Source organism: Eleutherodactylus coqui, chromosome 13, assembly GCF_035609145.1.
Source record: "Eleutherodactylus coqui strain aEleCoq1 chromosome 13, aEleCoq1.hap1, whole genome shotgun sequence".
NCBI classification, from domain to species: domain Eukaryota; kingdom Metazoa; phylum Chordata; class Amphibia; order Anura; family Eleutherodactylidae; genus Eleutherodactylus; species Eleutherodactylus coqui.
The window spans coordinates 109,542,956-109,559,062 of NC_089849.1; the positions used below are offsets into that span (position 1 = coordinate 109,542,956).

Sequence of the window (16,107 nt, forward strand, 5' to 3'; positions counted from 1 at the left end):
CATTACAGATTCTGCAGGAACGCAGGGTCGCCGTCTGGGTTAACAGCCAGATTCCGCTGTGGTATCCCGCATTCGGAATGTGAAGCAGTCGTGTGCAACCGGCCTTACTGAAGACAATGGAGTTGCGATACAACTCACAAGTAGCTGCGACCAATATATTGCAAAAATCCAACCTCGTAGAGGTTTAAGCAATCTATAGGTTGTGGGAACTTGCGCGACCCCATTGATATATTTGAGAATGCAAGTTCACAGGGCTGCACAGCGATCTTTGGTCACATGACCCATGTCATGGCGAAAGACTCCATAGAGCTCCAGCCTTAGGGCTCATGTCCACGACTGTGTTCTCACCGCAGAGACGCAGCGTTTTACGCATACCACCGTGGGCTCTTCGGCCAGATTCACACAGATGTATTTGCGAAGCATTTTATGCATGAAAAATATACATGCTAAATACACGTCAGTAGAACCCGCTGATTGCAGCGAGTTCCTTCACATAAGTGTATTTTGCATGCGCATTTTGTTAAAAAAAAAAGCAGTCCCCTTTATTTTCTCGTGCATTTCTGCAGGGGCAGAACATGTATTATTCTAATTACACTAATTGCCCATTTCAATAAATGGCGGCATGGTTGCGTGTTTTTTTGCGCTTGCAAATGTGCTTGATTCGTGCTAACAAAAGTACAGTAAGGGCCGCTTCACACAAACATATTTGTTTCAATGGATGCCTTCAGAATTCTCTTTACTCACACATTTCGCATGCGTGCAAAACCTCACCATGCTCTATTTTTGTGCACATTTGCGCACCAAGGGTCCCTGTACAAGTCTATGGGAAGTGTGCACGTAACCGATTCCTATCTCCAAAAAAAGTTATAATAAACAGCGATAAAAAAGTCTTATAAACTCCAAAATGGTACAAATAAAAACTACAGGACATCACGCAAAAACACGAGCCGTCGCACAAGTATCATGCGATACTTCCGCCATGTATCACGTGGACATGAGGCCTAAATCTAAGTGCTTGGTTGTTAGCAGCCGCAGCTGCGCTGCACCTCTTGCTCATCAGTTTTTTTTTCCTGCTTTTGGAAACTGCTGTAGGAAAGGGGGTGCACCAGTACTGGAGGTACTGCAATACCAGGTCAATGTGCGGAGTGGACAGAGCAAGCACTTTTTCCAGCTCCCTGTTCTAAAAATCCATTTAATATATGATCCCCAGATAGGGGACGTATCAGATGCAACACGCTCAGCCAGCACTCCGGGCACACCCACAATGCACTGAGGGAGCCGGAAGACCTTTGCATAGCCCCGCCCAACGCCTTCTCAACCGTGGGGAGCCGTCCCCGCGGGAGACCCGCGCCTGAATGGAGCATGTCCGGATTTTTTCCTGCACGCGGGACCCGCGCCTGCAGGGAAAAATGACATCCGCAGGTATTTTACTACCTGCGGGTGTCTAATGCATCCATATCCATTGCATAGCGCCGATCGCAATGCCGGGGGTGGGGGGGTCCGAACAGCCCGGGGATTACAGCTCCATGCTGCGGACACCGACAGCATGGAGCTGTCACGTCCAGAGCCCGAGGGGCTTTATTCTCTGCAGGACACATGTTTTTACGTCCTCAGAGAATAAAGCCCACTTCGGGAGGACGTAAAAACACTATGGCCCGGGGCGTGGCTTAGCAAGCAAGGAGAGAGGTCGCACGCTGTTTTGCTCCTCCACAGAATCTCCCTTTTCAGCCCTTTTCTGGGTCAAATCAGTGACCCAAACAGAGGCAGACAAGAGCACAGCACCTGGGGACCCACCAGAACCCACAACCGGCCCGGACAAGGCTCACCTGGTGATCTCCAGCCGCCAAAAAGAAGCCGAAGAGCCGCGGCCCTGCACAGCGGCCCGCGCCCGCGGCCTAACCCGACAAGTACCGCGCTCAGAAACACCCGGCGAGGACCGCTCACGGAGCCCCAAGCAGAGGACTACGGCACAAGGTAACCCCTGCCGATTTGGAGGGGAGGCTCTGTCACCCTCAGTGCCCGCGCTCTCACCGCAGCGCCTTGCAAATACACAGCCGCGGCTCCCTCCCTCTGAATATACCGCCGTGGCCACCAACCTGCAACTCGGCGGCACATACACTCATCAGGGTGATCCCCCGCTGGACTAATCCCCACGCTGGTGGTTTTCCCCCTCCTGCTCCCCAGAGCCGACAATCAGCACGGGCGGGCACACCGGAAGATCTGCACCTAGTCTCTAGCTCCCTGTGAGGCAGCAGCCATCTCGCCCCCCCTCCCCCCTGAGTCGAGCAGGCTGCTTGGCATACTAGCCAGACCAGAGCAGAAAAGTAAAAGTAAAAAAGAGAGGATACTGTGATCCTCCCAGCACATCAACACCAGGCAAAGTTTAAAGCAGTACTCACTATTTCTGACGTGCAGCGGGGGAACGGAGGTCCTCTCCCCGGAGCTCTCAGACCGACAGCAGGCTCCATTAAAGTATAGTGCAGTTCAAATATCAATGCACCACAGCACCATCTAGTGGCCAAAACAAAGATAACCAGGACCTGAACCTCTTCTCATCCCTTTCTCAAAGCACTAAACAAAGCCAATCCTTGCCCATTAGAAAGAGCAACGAGGCCCCTAAGGCCTCCTTCCCACGAGCGTGACGGGCTCCGCCGCGTAATATTACGCAGTGAAGCCCGTCACGGCGCCCCCCAGAGACCCCATACTTACCAGCGGAAGATCGCGTGAAGACGCTTCCCCGCCCACCGCCGTCGCGTCATGTGACACGCCCACCGCGTCACATGACGCGGCCGGCCGTGTCACGTGACGCGCCGGCCGCGTCATATGACGCGCGGCGGTAGGCGGGGAAGCGTTTTTTCACGCTATCTTCCGCTGGTTGCAGCGGGAGATAGCGTGAACGGACGGCTTCCATTGACTGCAATGGAAGCCGTCAGCGCGTACACCCGCAGCAAATAGAACATGCTGCGGGTGACAACGGGAGATTTCACGGTGCGTAATTCCGCGGTGGAATTACGCATCGTGTGCATTGTGCTATTAGGTTCAATAGAACCTAATAGCATGGGGCAACGCAGCGGATTTTTGCCGCGGATTTACGCGGCGTAAATCCATTCGTGGGAAGGAGGCCTAAGTGTGTTGAGAAGAGGGACCCACAGTTAACTACAAGGAGAATACCTCCCCACCTTACTGCCAAGTGATCTGTGGAGGAATATCTGCATAGCCAGACTGCTATATAGAAACTGTCAGCAACCCACAAAGACAGACCCTGTGCCAAAGGGTACTGACAGAAAAACACTATATAGCCTCCTCAGCATTACAAAATAGCCTGGAAGCAAGTCCCAGCCCCCGCAACACCCAAGGAAGCAATACATCGCGCGCCTCGCAGACGCAAATATCAAATTCCCGGTGCGACCCAGCGGACTCCTCAATCCCAAACACTTTCTTCTCAGCAAATACTGATAGTTCTAAAAAAAGAAAGGACTCTTATCAGGCAAAGCCACACTTAACAAATCTTCAAAACTCTACAGGAGCGCTACCTAAGGCACTCAAGATGGAATAGCAGGACTCTATGTTCTAACTTCACCCGCCACATGAGGCTCCTCAGCAACACATAACAGGACCACTCAACATCAATGAGCTTCTAAAGGAACTTTTAACAAACAACTACGCCTTCCAACGCCTCCATAAAGAATACGCCACCCGGTAGACCACTATACAACAAATAGCGACCAATCCACAGCGCATATCCAAGAATTAACTATTCAGGATGGTTAAGTGACGTATTAAAGCAACGGCCCCCAGGAGACTCTCAGAGTACTTCCCGCCTGGCACACAGAGCAACAAAAACAAACCCGCCACATCTCATTCAAACATCCCCGTAACCGAAGAAATACCCAACACCCACAGCCCTGCGGCTCTGTCTCCATACTCCTCCACAGGATCTCTCCCGCCTACCCCAGCCAATCCCAACACCTCCCCTGGAAGCGGAGGGAAAAGGAATGTTCAGGACCCCCTACCAGCCTCCCCCTCCCCAAAAGGACCGGCGGCAAAAAAGAGCCAAAATAACAATCCACAAGAAACTCCCCCGCAGACAGATCCTATCAACAATCTCCAAGCTTATCCCGACTCTGAAAGCCCCTTAACTATAAACGCTCTGAAGACTATGCTAATCTCGCTGCAAAAGGACATTTCTAAAGATATACAGAGCCTCTCTGGTCAATTACAATCTAACATCGACCACCTAGCTACCAGAACTGACCACCTTGAACGGAAAATGGGAGAATTTACCAAAGCCCACAACGAGTTGGTAGATGCGCATGGCAGTATGGAAGAAGTCGCATATTTGAGAGAGAAGGTCATAGACTTGGAAGACCGATCCAGAAGAAACAATCTCAAATTTAGGGGAGTTCCAGAGACTGTGACCCCCCCTGACATTCCACAATATATACTCAAATTACTCCAAACGCTCCTCCCGGACCTTCCCGAGATCGAATATGCAGTTGACAGAGCCCACAGAATTCCAAAAGCACGCTCTGTCCCTGAGTCAGCCCCCAGAGACATCTTAGCAAGAATACACTTCCATAAAATAAAAGAGGAAGTCTTGGCAGTTGGAAGGCGTAGAGGCACACTACCGACTCCATATGAAGACATACAAATATTTCCAGATCTTTCAGCCGCCACTCTGCAGTCTCGGAGAAAGTTTACAGAAGTTACAGCAGCACTACGAGAGGCGCACATCAAGTATAGATGGGGATTCCCAACCAAACTACTGATCTCAAAAAATGGAACCATCCAGGTTGCCACCTCGCCAGAAGAAGGCGTCTCGTTCCTGAAACAATGGGGGATCCCTATCCTTCAGAAGCCTCTGAGGACGGCGGTAGAATCTCCTACAAGAATCGAACAAGACTGGAAAACAGCAGATAAGCATGGCAGACACGCATAAATTGATGTTGTAAAGGGTCTTGAACCCATAGTTATATTTCTCCTTTACGGAGCCTAAAGTGGATGGTTTAAAATGCCACCCCTACCTAAGGTTCATTCATCCAGTGCAGATAGGCGCTGGATGAACAATATTTTGATTTTGTTAACTGTTAATGATGTTTTTTTTCCTTATGTCAAATATAGTTATAAAAGGTTCAGTAGGAGGCCACTTCCCTACCCCCCCACCATACTTAATATGAAAAAACACAACGACTCCCCAGCGTATAAACCACCTACCAGTTATGCCCATTAGCATCACATCCCTAAATGTAAAAGGCCTGAACAGCCCCTATAAACGTAGCATGCTTTGGAGACAGGCTCTTAAGTCCCACTCAGACATCTTCCTCGCCCAAGAGACACACTTCCTGAGAGATAAACACCCCCCCTGCAACCACCCTAAATTTCCAAACATTTTCCTGGCATCAAATGAAGGGAAAAAAAAGAAAGGCGTAATGATAGCCATTAGCCGGAACGTTACATTTTCCAAAAAAAACGTATACGTGGACCCAGGCGGACGATTTCTAATATTAGTCTGCGTAATTAACGCCACCACCTACACTCTAGTAAATGTCTACTTCCCATTTAAAAGGCAGGCCAAATTCTTCAAACATGTTCTTTCCGAAGTGGCTAAAATTCGAGAGGGGAATTTGGTGATCGGAGGAGATCTAAACTCAGTGGTGGACCCTACCTTGGACTCCACCGCGAGCGGCAGGGGCATGTCACCCATTGTCCCAATCATACACTCAGAAGAATTATACGACGTGTGGAGGTGCATGCATGGATCGTAGAGGGACTACACGTTTCTCTCCGCGCCACATGCATCTTATTCTAGGATAGATATGTTCCTGCTGCCACGGGCAGGCCTCGAGGGGGTTTTACAGGCGGATATTGGAACAATATCATGGTCTGACCACGCCCCCATATCCTTAACGCTCCAAGAGAAATTCAACTACTCCCCATCATTCCCATGGAGATTAAATGAATACACTTTAAACCATCCTGAGCACGAACTACCTCTTAAAGAGGAATTAGAAGGATTTTTTGCAAACAATATAGGATCAGTCCCGAACATCTCCACAGTGTGGAATACACACAAAGCCTACATGAGAGGCATATTTATTAAACTTGGAGCAAGAGCCAAAAAGAAAAGAGAAGAGGAATTTAACCTCCTAATGGACAAAATTAAATCCCTAGAAGCATTAAATAAAAATAAACCTACCCCACAAAGGACAACAGACCTTTTTAACCTTCGGGCGAAGCTACAAAACCTGTTGGTTTTTAAACATGACATCGCGTTTCAAAAACTCAGAATGCAATTTTATGCGCACGACAATAGGACGGGGGCCTTACTAGCGAAGCAGCTCAAAGATCTTAGAACTAAAGAAAGAATTGCATACCTCCTCGACCCACAAGGCAGAAAAATCTTCCATCCCCAAAAAATGGCGAACGCATTTGCTGCATATTATTCCTCCTTATATAACTTAAAAAATAACCAAAACATACACCATCCCCAAAAGGAAGAAATACACAGTTTCCTACAAAGTGTGAACCTCCCTCGCCTGTCTCCCGAGCAAATAGAAAATCTCTCTTCCCCAATCACCTCTCAGGAAGTGGAGGACGTGATTAAATTACTTAAGCCCCACAAAACCCCAGGCCCGGACGGATTTTCAAACGGTTATTATAAAAAATTCACAACGCTCCTGGGCCCTCATCTGGCATCTGTGTTCAACAGGGCGATGGAAAACGGCTCCTTCCCACCCGAGATGTTGGAAGCTCTGATCGTTACAATCCCCAAACCAGGGAAGGAGAATACATCCCCAGCCAATTTCTGACCTATCTCCCTGTTGAACACAGATGTAAAAATTTACGCAAAAATCCTTGGTATAAGACTGTTCACAATCCTTCCGGTATTAGTAGCAACAGACCAAGTGGGATTTGTCCCCCAAAGACAGGCATCGGATGGTACCCGTCGCTTTCTAGACCTGGTCAGGGTGGCCGAAAGGAACAGAACACCAGCTATGCTCTTAGCACTAGATGCTGAGAAAACATTCGACCGAATCCATTGGGGGTTCCTGGAAGCCACCCTGGAGAGGTTTGGATTTTCAGGACGTATCAAGACAGCAATTATGTCCCTGTACTCTGCCCCGTCAGCAAGGATATTCGCCTCGGGATGCCTTTCCTCTCCATTTGCCATCTCTAATGGTACAAGACAGGGGTGCCCCCTTTCCCCCCTAATATTTGCCTTGGTAATGGAACCACTGGCTGAAAAGTTTAGGACTAATCCAAACATTCAAGGGATCAAAGTAGCATTACAAGAACATAAGATTGGTTTATATGCAGACGACGTCATTTTAGCCATTACTAACCCAACCTCTTCCCTGCCACATGTCCAGTCTACTTTAGACCAATTTGGAGATGTCTCATACTATAAAATCAACAACACAAAATCCCAAATGTTAAATTTAGGCCTGGACCCCAAGACGACCCAAAGCATTACGGAAGCATTCCCTTTCACATGGTGCAGCAGTTCTATGCCATACCTGGGCATCAACATAGCATACCCCAGCTCCCTCACCTTCTCCAAAAACTATCTACCACTTCTTAACAGTATCCCCAATATTCTAAGTAAGTTTCGCAAACCCTTCATCTCCTGGGCAGGTAGAATAGCGGCAGTCAAAATGATGATGCTACCCCGAATCCTATATGTCTTCAGAACAGTACCAATCCCAATTCCGTCCCAATTCATAACCAAACTCCAAGCCTTGATTAACCAATTCATCTGGGGAGGATCCCACGCTAGAATAAAATTCGCCACTTTAGCAAAACCATACGAACTGGGAGGTATGAGAGCACCTGACATTAAGCGATACTTCGCAGCCACTATTCTAGATCAAATCAAACACTGGTGGGTTACCTCATCCCCCAAAAAATGGGTGAGCATAGAAAAAGCAACATTGGGAGCCCCCCTGATCTCCCTTCTCGGAGTTGCCCCCCCCGCTGCCAACTCGTACCCTACCAAGTCTTCAGGTGTCGGTGCAGATTTGGAACCAACTAGTGGCATCCAACTCGGAAAAGGTCTCGGCCATATCCCTCCCCCTGAGATTCCTATCCTCTATACTCCCGGACTTTGAATTTGGGACCTGGGAGAGAGCTGGGGTGAAAAAAGTAGGAGATCTATGGGAAGAGGCTGCTATAATGGACTTCCCTACATTAAGCAGAAAATTCAATCTCCCTAGTAAACTGGGCTTCTCACATTTGAGATTGAGATACGCACTACAATCCCTAGATATTAGTAAACCACTATTCCCAAAAACGGCCTTTACTTTCTACTCGCTCTCAACAGAGGTCTCCGGAGGCATATCTACTTTTTACGAGAGCTCGTTCTCTCAGATCTCCCAAACCAAATCAGCCCATATGATGCTATGGGAGCTTGACTTTAAACAAACATTCAGTCTGGAAGATTGGAGTAGGGCGCTTGCATGGACGAAAAAGATATCGCATGGAATAGCACACTGGGAAACATCCCAGAAGATATTTCTTCGCTGGTACCTTACCCCAGCTAGAATATCTAAGATGAACAACCTAATCCCGGAGACCTGCTGAAGAGAGTGCGGTGCGAAAGGCACATATTTTCACATGTGGTGGCTTTGTCCAGTCATAAGATCGTTCTGGAACACAGTGTTCAACTTCATCCACTCAGTCACCCACCAATATGTAGCCCCTGACCCGACCCTGGCCCTTTGTTTCCTAAACACAAAGAAGCTATCCCTCTTCTACTCGGCTCTCACCTCACACATTCTCCTAGCGTCACGTATGGCAATTGCCAAACACTGGAAAGCAAAGGAAGCCCCCTCCATACTGGAGGTAAGGAACTTAGTAAACCACACATTTCATTTAGAGGAGGCCTACTCACGAAGATTTGCTTCCGGGGGCTCACGAATGACCTTTTGGGCAACCTGGATAGACTATATGACTAATAATCCCTAAAGACACGAAAAGGCAATGCCACCTCCCTTAACTGCTAAACCCAAATGAGGCGGACCTGCTGACCCCCCACATGTTCTAACTCCCCCTCCGTCGACCGAAGCCCCCCCCTACCCACACCCCGGAAAACATACGGTAGTATGGTAAATTCGATAGATTTTGGACTCAAATAACTCATCAGTCCCCATCATAAGTGTACCTCCTCTATCTCATGTTATTTTATTCCATGTTATTTTATTTTATTTTGTTCCTCTTTCAATATGTTATATATATATGCTCTATTCTGCTCTGTAGTTCTGGTATAATTTGGATATTGCCACAGTACTACTACACTTCAATATGTTAACAATATGAAAAGTCCCTTTTTTTTTTCTCTTTTTCTCTTTTGATTGTAATGGAAAATTGTTAATAAAGAGACAATTAAACAGGGTCATTTGTGGGGGTTCTCCAAAGCCGCTCAAGGGCTCCACAAGTGGGCAATGGGGCCTAAAACACTTTCATGCAAAATAACTTCACAAAGCCACCGGCTGCTCCTTTCGGTTTGGCCCCCATTGTGCATACGGACACAAGATTAGGGCCACAATGGGTATATCTCTGAACACGGGACATACAGGGGGTCTCCATTTTGGGGTGCCAATCCTCATCTTCATGTGCAATATAGAAAAAAATCCCATCATTAAAATTAAAATGACATATTTGCATTTTTGACCCCCTCAGTGAATACATTAAGGGGTGTAGTTTATAAAATGGGGTCATTTGTGGGGGGATCTATCATTTGGACACCCATGAGACTTTGCAATCTTGGCTTGGTGCAGGAAAAGAAAGTGTTCCTCAAAATGTTAAAAATCAATGTAAAATTGGTACGTCTCCTAAATGGTTAAAAAAAAAATGAAGTTTTTCTAATGTGCGTCCAGAATAAAGTAAACAGATGGAAATATATATCTTATCAAAGATTTGCACATGTTTGAGATATTGCGGCTGAAAATAAATTACATTTTTATAAATTTTTTCTCAATTTTGAAGCTTTTAATAAATATACACTAATTTTATCAGACTATTTTCACCACCTAAATGAAGTACAACATGTGGCAAAAAAACAATATCAGAATCACTTGGATATGCAGAGCCTTTAGGCCTCATGTCCACGGGGAAAAGAAGAATTAAAATCTGCAGCGGATCACCCGCACGCGGATCCGCACCCCATAGGGATGCATTGACCACCCGCGGGTAGATAAATACCCGCGGATGGTCAATAAAAGTGAATTAAGAAAAATGTGGAGCATGAAAAAAAAATGGACATGCTCCATTTAGGTGCGGGTCTCCCGCGGGGACGGCTCCCGCAGGCTTCTATTGAAGCCTATGGAAGCCGTCCGGATCCGCGGGAGACCTAAAATAAGAATAACTTACCCGTAGCGGACCGGGCAGATCTCCTCTTCTTTGCGGCCGGATCTTCTTTCTTCGGCCCGGCGGATGTGCCCGGCGCGCGGCACGCCTATAGCAGTTTGTCTCCTCACCAACCATATGTATCAGTGTTATGGTGGATGGTCTATATTGCATCTATTACTTCTAGTTCTAGCTGTTTGTCATCCCTTTGATGACTGTCAGGATCCAACACCCCCCCCCAGGATCCAACAGCGCCCCACCCATCCTTCCCCTCTGAAGGTAATATAGCGCTCACTAGCTCCACAAGACTAGATTGGAGCGGCTCCTCTCTTCAGTAGCTCCACTCACTTACCCAAAGGAAGCAGCTGGTGGCATCACCAGCTTGTTCACACTCAGGAGGCTCTATTCCCTGCAATTGGCTTAGTTCCGTGGGTTTGCATAGTTATTGCCTAATACATCTCTAAACATCTATAGGCAACACACTGTTCCTGCTTTTTTCACTCCTACTTTAATAGATAAAGATATCTTATTTGGACAATTGGTATGTTTCTCCGAAGGTTTGTTCAGTTAGTGGAAATTTGGTACAGTATTGTGATGGAACCTGTACGTTTGCTAAAAAAAAAAAAATCTAATGTAATGTCTTTTTCGACCAATAAGACAAATTGAACACAGCAAGTGTGTGTGTGAGAGAGAGGGGGTGGCTGAGTAAGTGGGTGAGCAGGCGGGCGGCTGTGTGAGGAGCAGAGTGTTTAGGAAAGTTTCAGAAGGAGGACCAGCACATTGGATAACTTTTTCGTAGAAAAATCAGCTTTTATTTTCCCAGTATGTAAGCATGAAAAGGAGTGCGACGTTTCAACCTCACATACCAGCTCTTTATCATACATACACACACACACACTCATACATACACACACACTCATACATACACACACACACACACTCATACATACACACACACACATTCATTCTCACACACACACATTCATACATACACACACACATTCATACATACACACACACAAACACACACACACATTCATACACACACACATTCATACACACATTCATTTTCACACACACACACACTCATTCTCACACACATTCATATACACACGCACACACATTCATACACACACACACATTCATAAGTTTCACCTCCCCTCATGGATCGGATCCATGAGGGAAGGTGAAGATACTCACCCCACTTCGTATCCATAAAGGGAGATGAAATTACGTACCTAAGGTCCCCGGATTTGTCCCCTGATGGGATGTTGATCCGCGGACCTTACCCCGGCCATCAGCGAGAGGAGATGAAACATCTTCTCGGAGGCTTCCGCATTTGAATCCAGATCCGGTTATCCTCCATGGACCCTTCCGGCTTCTGTGCATGCGCCCGCCGGCCTCCACAAGTGGATTCTACATACGGCAGTGTGATCCCAGCGTTATTCAGACCACTACCTAGAATACATAATTTACAAGAAGCCCCGGGAACGCTTGCCTTCCTGCAGTTCCAAGAGCAGCTTGTTGAGAGTCTTCTGTGTGAGACTTCCGCACCATGGCAAGCATACGAAGCCTCACAGAGCGCCACTTTTTACACCCCATACCCGCCGCTGAGGTCAAGAAATACCCCCAAAAAAGCATGAGAGGAGGGCGGATACCTGATTTTCTTGCCCCATGTGCCCATCTCTACCAGCCTCTGTAATTACCCCGCCGTCGGACATAAAACGCAGTTTATATTATTACTTTTATCTAAGATTTAGGGAATGCTAAAAAATGGGGATGGCAGGGGGGAGGGGGGTTGTAGAGGGGGATTATTTTTAGAAAGTCAATTTTTTTTCCCGCACAAGTGGGCAATGGGGCCTGGAATTTATTCAGTTGTGCACTGAAATCCAACGGGTGTTCCCTCCATTATAGGCCGTACATCATGTGGATGGCGTGGGATCAGAAGCTGAGCTCACACCATCCGATAGCGGGCTTCCCACTGCTACAGCGGGGTACATAAGGATAGCGATCCCTACTATTAAACTCCTACATTCTGTTGAGATGTAAGCAAGTAGAGGATTCCCCGAGGGAGCGTGCTCACTATGTTATGTCGTCTGGCCCTTGTAATCGTGGCGGGCGGATTAGTTGCCATGACAACAGGTGTCCCTGCTTGCCATTACCTATGATCACTACTGTAACTGATGAGGCATTGCGGTACAGAAGCCTCTTGTATAATCATGGCTGTTGTGGCCCCTATAGAGAGAGATATAGATATTCAACTTTTCTGTGCATTTTCCTCTATTTCATATGGGGGGGGGGGGGTTGTATTGCAGACGAATAGTTTTACATTCAGTAAATCCTGTGCCTCGCTGAGAACTGTCTGCGTCGTTTTAGTTTGGTTTTCTCGCTCCGCCATATTTTCTTTGGGCGACTTTCAGGAATCTTTTCCTCCGTTATTCTCATCCGTGACTTACAGCTCTGTTTGCGCCTGACGTACATGGTAACAACTAGCGAATGCTGTCTGAAAAAAAACATATCTTTCATCTGCTGTGTAGCGTGGTATCGGTAAAGCCGGCCAAGGGATCGCTCTCCTCGAGGCACAATTGCGCTTCGTGCCGCCGAGTGTATTGCGCCCACGCTCCTGGGAAGAAGCTTTCGCAGTAATGAAGAGCGATAGCCTCGAACGCCCCTTTAACAATATTGTTTAGGGCTATTGGACTGCTTTTTGCCTGTGACTCACCTTTTTTTTTTTTAATAAGCTTTTTCTTTCAAAGAATTATGACGGAGGATCCTGAAAAACTGCGCAATATTTTACACCGATTGAGTACACAGAAAAGATACCCAAACACAGCGGCCTTTGGTTTATCAGGGAATGACACTTGGTGTAAAATCCACATTTTTAATAAATAATAAAACGTGATTTGAATTTGTTTTTTTGTTTTACCTTATTTATGTTTTCAGACTCCTGATTACCCACACTGTAAAGCCGGCTGCACATGGCTGTGACAGGCTCTGCCATGGAATTCCGGGGCGGAGCCCGTCACGGCGGCCCCAAGAGACCCCAATACTTCCGGTTTCGGAGTCCCGCATGACGCCTCAGCGCGCATGGGCAATCGAGCGCGTGACGCCTGATTCTACGCGGATTGTATTTTTCTAGTGGACATGAGGCCTAAGGCCGCCTGCAGACGGCCGTGTCGCATCCAGCTGCTCGCAACGGGACCCGACCTGAGCGCCTGCAGAGAGCAGTGCGGAACTCGCCCGCTCCCGCAGCTCTGACTCATGTGCCAGCAGACGGCGCATGCGCAGAGCCGGCAGCCAGCGAGTGACGTTTATGTCCGGGGCTCTGCGAACCCCGCACAGAATTAGAGCATGGCGCGGTTTGTTTTCTGCGCGTGATTTCGCGTAGATAAACCACGGCCTTCTGCATAGGATTGCGTATTAAAATGCAATCCTATGCAGGCGTGTACAGCCGGAAATGTACGGTGCTGCGTCTGGCATAGACTGAAGTGGCAGCGGTTCGCACTCGTCATCAGCTGCGTGTGTATGTACGTGCGTGCGTGTATGTATGTGCGTGTGTGTACGTGCGTGCGTGTGTGTATGTATGTACGTGCGTGTATGTATGTATGTATGTACGTACGTGCGTGTATGTATGTACGTACGTGCGTGTATGTATGTACCTACGTGCGTGTATGTACGTACGTGCGTTTATGTATGTACGTCCGTGCATGTACGTACTCCCGTGTATGTATGTACGTGTACGTACGTACGTGTATGTATGTACGTACGCGTGTGTATGTACGTACGCGTGTGTACACGTACGTCGAATTTGGACAATAATTTGCTGTGTTAAAATTTCATCTTATAGGCCGGATAACAGATTACATAAAATTTTTGAATTTTTATTTTTTATGTGGCATTTTTGGATACACTAATAGCTTTTATTTATTTTCTTGCAAACGTACAGGTGCCATCACAATACTGTACCAAATTAGCACACAGCTAACAAAGCTTCGGAAAAACATACCAATTGTCCAAATGAGATGTCTGGATCTATTAAAGTTGTGGTGAAGAAAAGCAGGGACAGTATGTAGCTTATAGCGGTTTAGAGATTTATTAGAGATCTCCTGTGTGATCGTTGTCCGGGTCTCCTGGACTCATGGTTAGGGTAGGGAATAGCGGTATAACCAGGAGCTTAGAAGTTCGCCCGCTAGCTTCACGTTTTGTCTAAAATGTCAAGTAATACCTGTTCTTTATAATCAGCCTATCTGTTAGTAGTGGTTGCATTTTTGGCTTCTGTATGCAGTGTTTTCTATTTCTGTGTATTCTGTTCTGTCTCTGTTATATGCCATGCGTGTGTCCTGTTCTGTGGCTCCTAAGATCAGCTATGGCCCAGTTCCGAAGACCGCTGGGCCGCCCTCTTATTTGGGCGATGTCTACGCTTAGGTTGGGCCACTGTCGACCCCCCCCTTTTAGCACAGGGTCAGTGGCATGGATTCCATGTGAATTTCCTGTGTGCATGTATACTACTAGACTTCTAGTCCTTTGGTCACGATGGTGTTGGCAGTCTGCTAAATCTGCCCACACGATCATAACAGTCTGTTCAGAAAGCCACATAGTACTGATTACATTTTGGCTCCCATTTGTGCATACTAACATAACATTAGGGCCACAATGGGTACATTTCTGAAAACAATACAAACAGGGGTATCCATTTTGGGGTGTCAGTGCACATGAAAATGATTTTGGGGGAAAAAATTTTAGAATAGCACATTACCCGAACACTTTTTTTTTTTTTTTATCTAAATTGCATTAATTCCTGAAAATGTGGGATCTAAATAATGTGGCGCGCATGCGCAGAAGTCGGCGAGCCCGGCAAATTCAAAATCTCCCTGCACCCGGCTGTCACAGATAGCCGAGTGCAGGGAGATATGACTGGGGACCGCTGTATGCGGTTTCCAGTCATATGATCACCGTTATGCATCAGATAACGGTGATCATATAAAGTTAAAAAGTAAAAAAAAAAAAAAGTTAAAAGTTTAAAAAGTTAAAGTTTCATCTCACCTTACGGATCGTATCCGTAAGGGGGATGAAATTACGTACCCAAGGTCCCGGATTTGTTCCCTGGTAGGATGTTGATCCGTGGACCTTACCCCAGCTTCTGCGCATGCGCCCGTCAGCATGATGGCGGACGCATGCGCAAAAGTGAAAGATTGCCCAAGAAATGTAACATCTCCCTGCTGCTGGCTACCAAAGGTAGCCAAGAGCCTGGAGATGTCACGGGGAGCCGCGTTATGCGGTTACTGGTCACGTGATCGCCGTTATCCAATGCATAATGGCAATCACGTAAAAGTTCTTTAAAAAGTGGCAGTTTCATCTCCCCTCACCGATGCGATCGGTGAGAGGAGATGAAACATCTTCTCGGAGGCTTCCGCATTTGAATCCAGATGCGATTATCCTCCATGGATCCTGCCAGCTCCTGGGTATGCGCCCGCCGGCAAAATGCCGGACACATTCGCAGGAGCCGGGGAGCCCAGGAAATTTTAAATCTCCTTGCTCCCAGCGACCAATGGTTGCTGAGTGCTTGGAGCAGTGACCGGGGGCCTCGTTGAGCGGTCCCCGGTCACATGATAAAGTAGCGAACTAACATTAGGCCGGTCACACATGACCGGAGAGGAATTACGGGTTCTGCATGCGCTTGATCAACGGTAATCCACGGATCAATCGCATGCATTGGATTACACAATTCCCCCCAATTAGCGGGTCGGAATTACGTAATCCACT

At 47.3% G+C, this 16,107-nt stretch overlaps 1 pseudogene; it reads right to left on the reverse strand.

Moving 5' to 3' along the window:
• Nucleotides 1-1,095: 1,095 nt before the first annotated feature.
• LOC136588920 (U2 spliceosomal RNA) lies at nt 1,096-1,223 on the reverse strand (annotated as a pseudogene).
• Between the last annotated feature and the right edge of the window lie 14,884 nt (nt 1,224-16,107).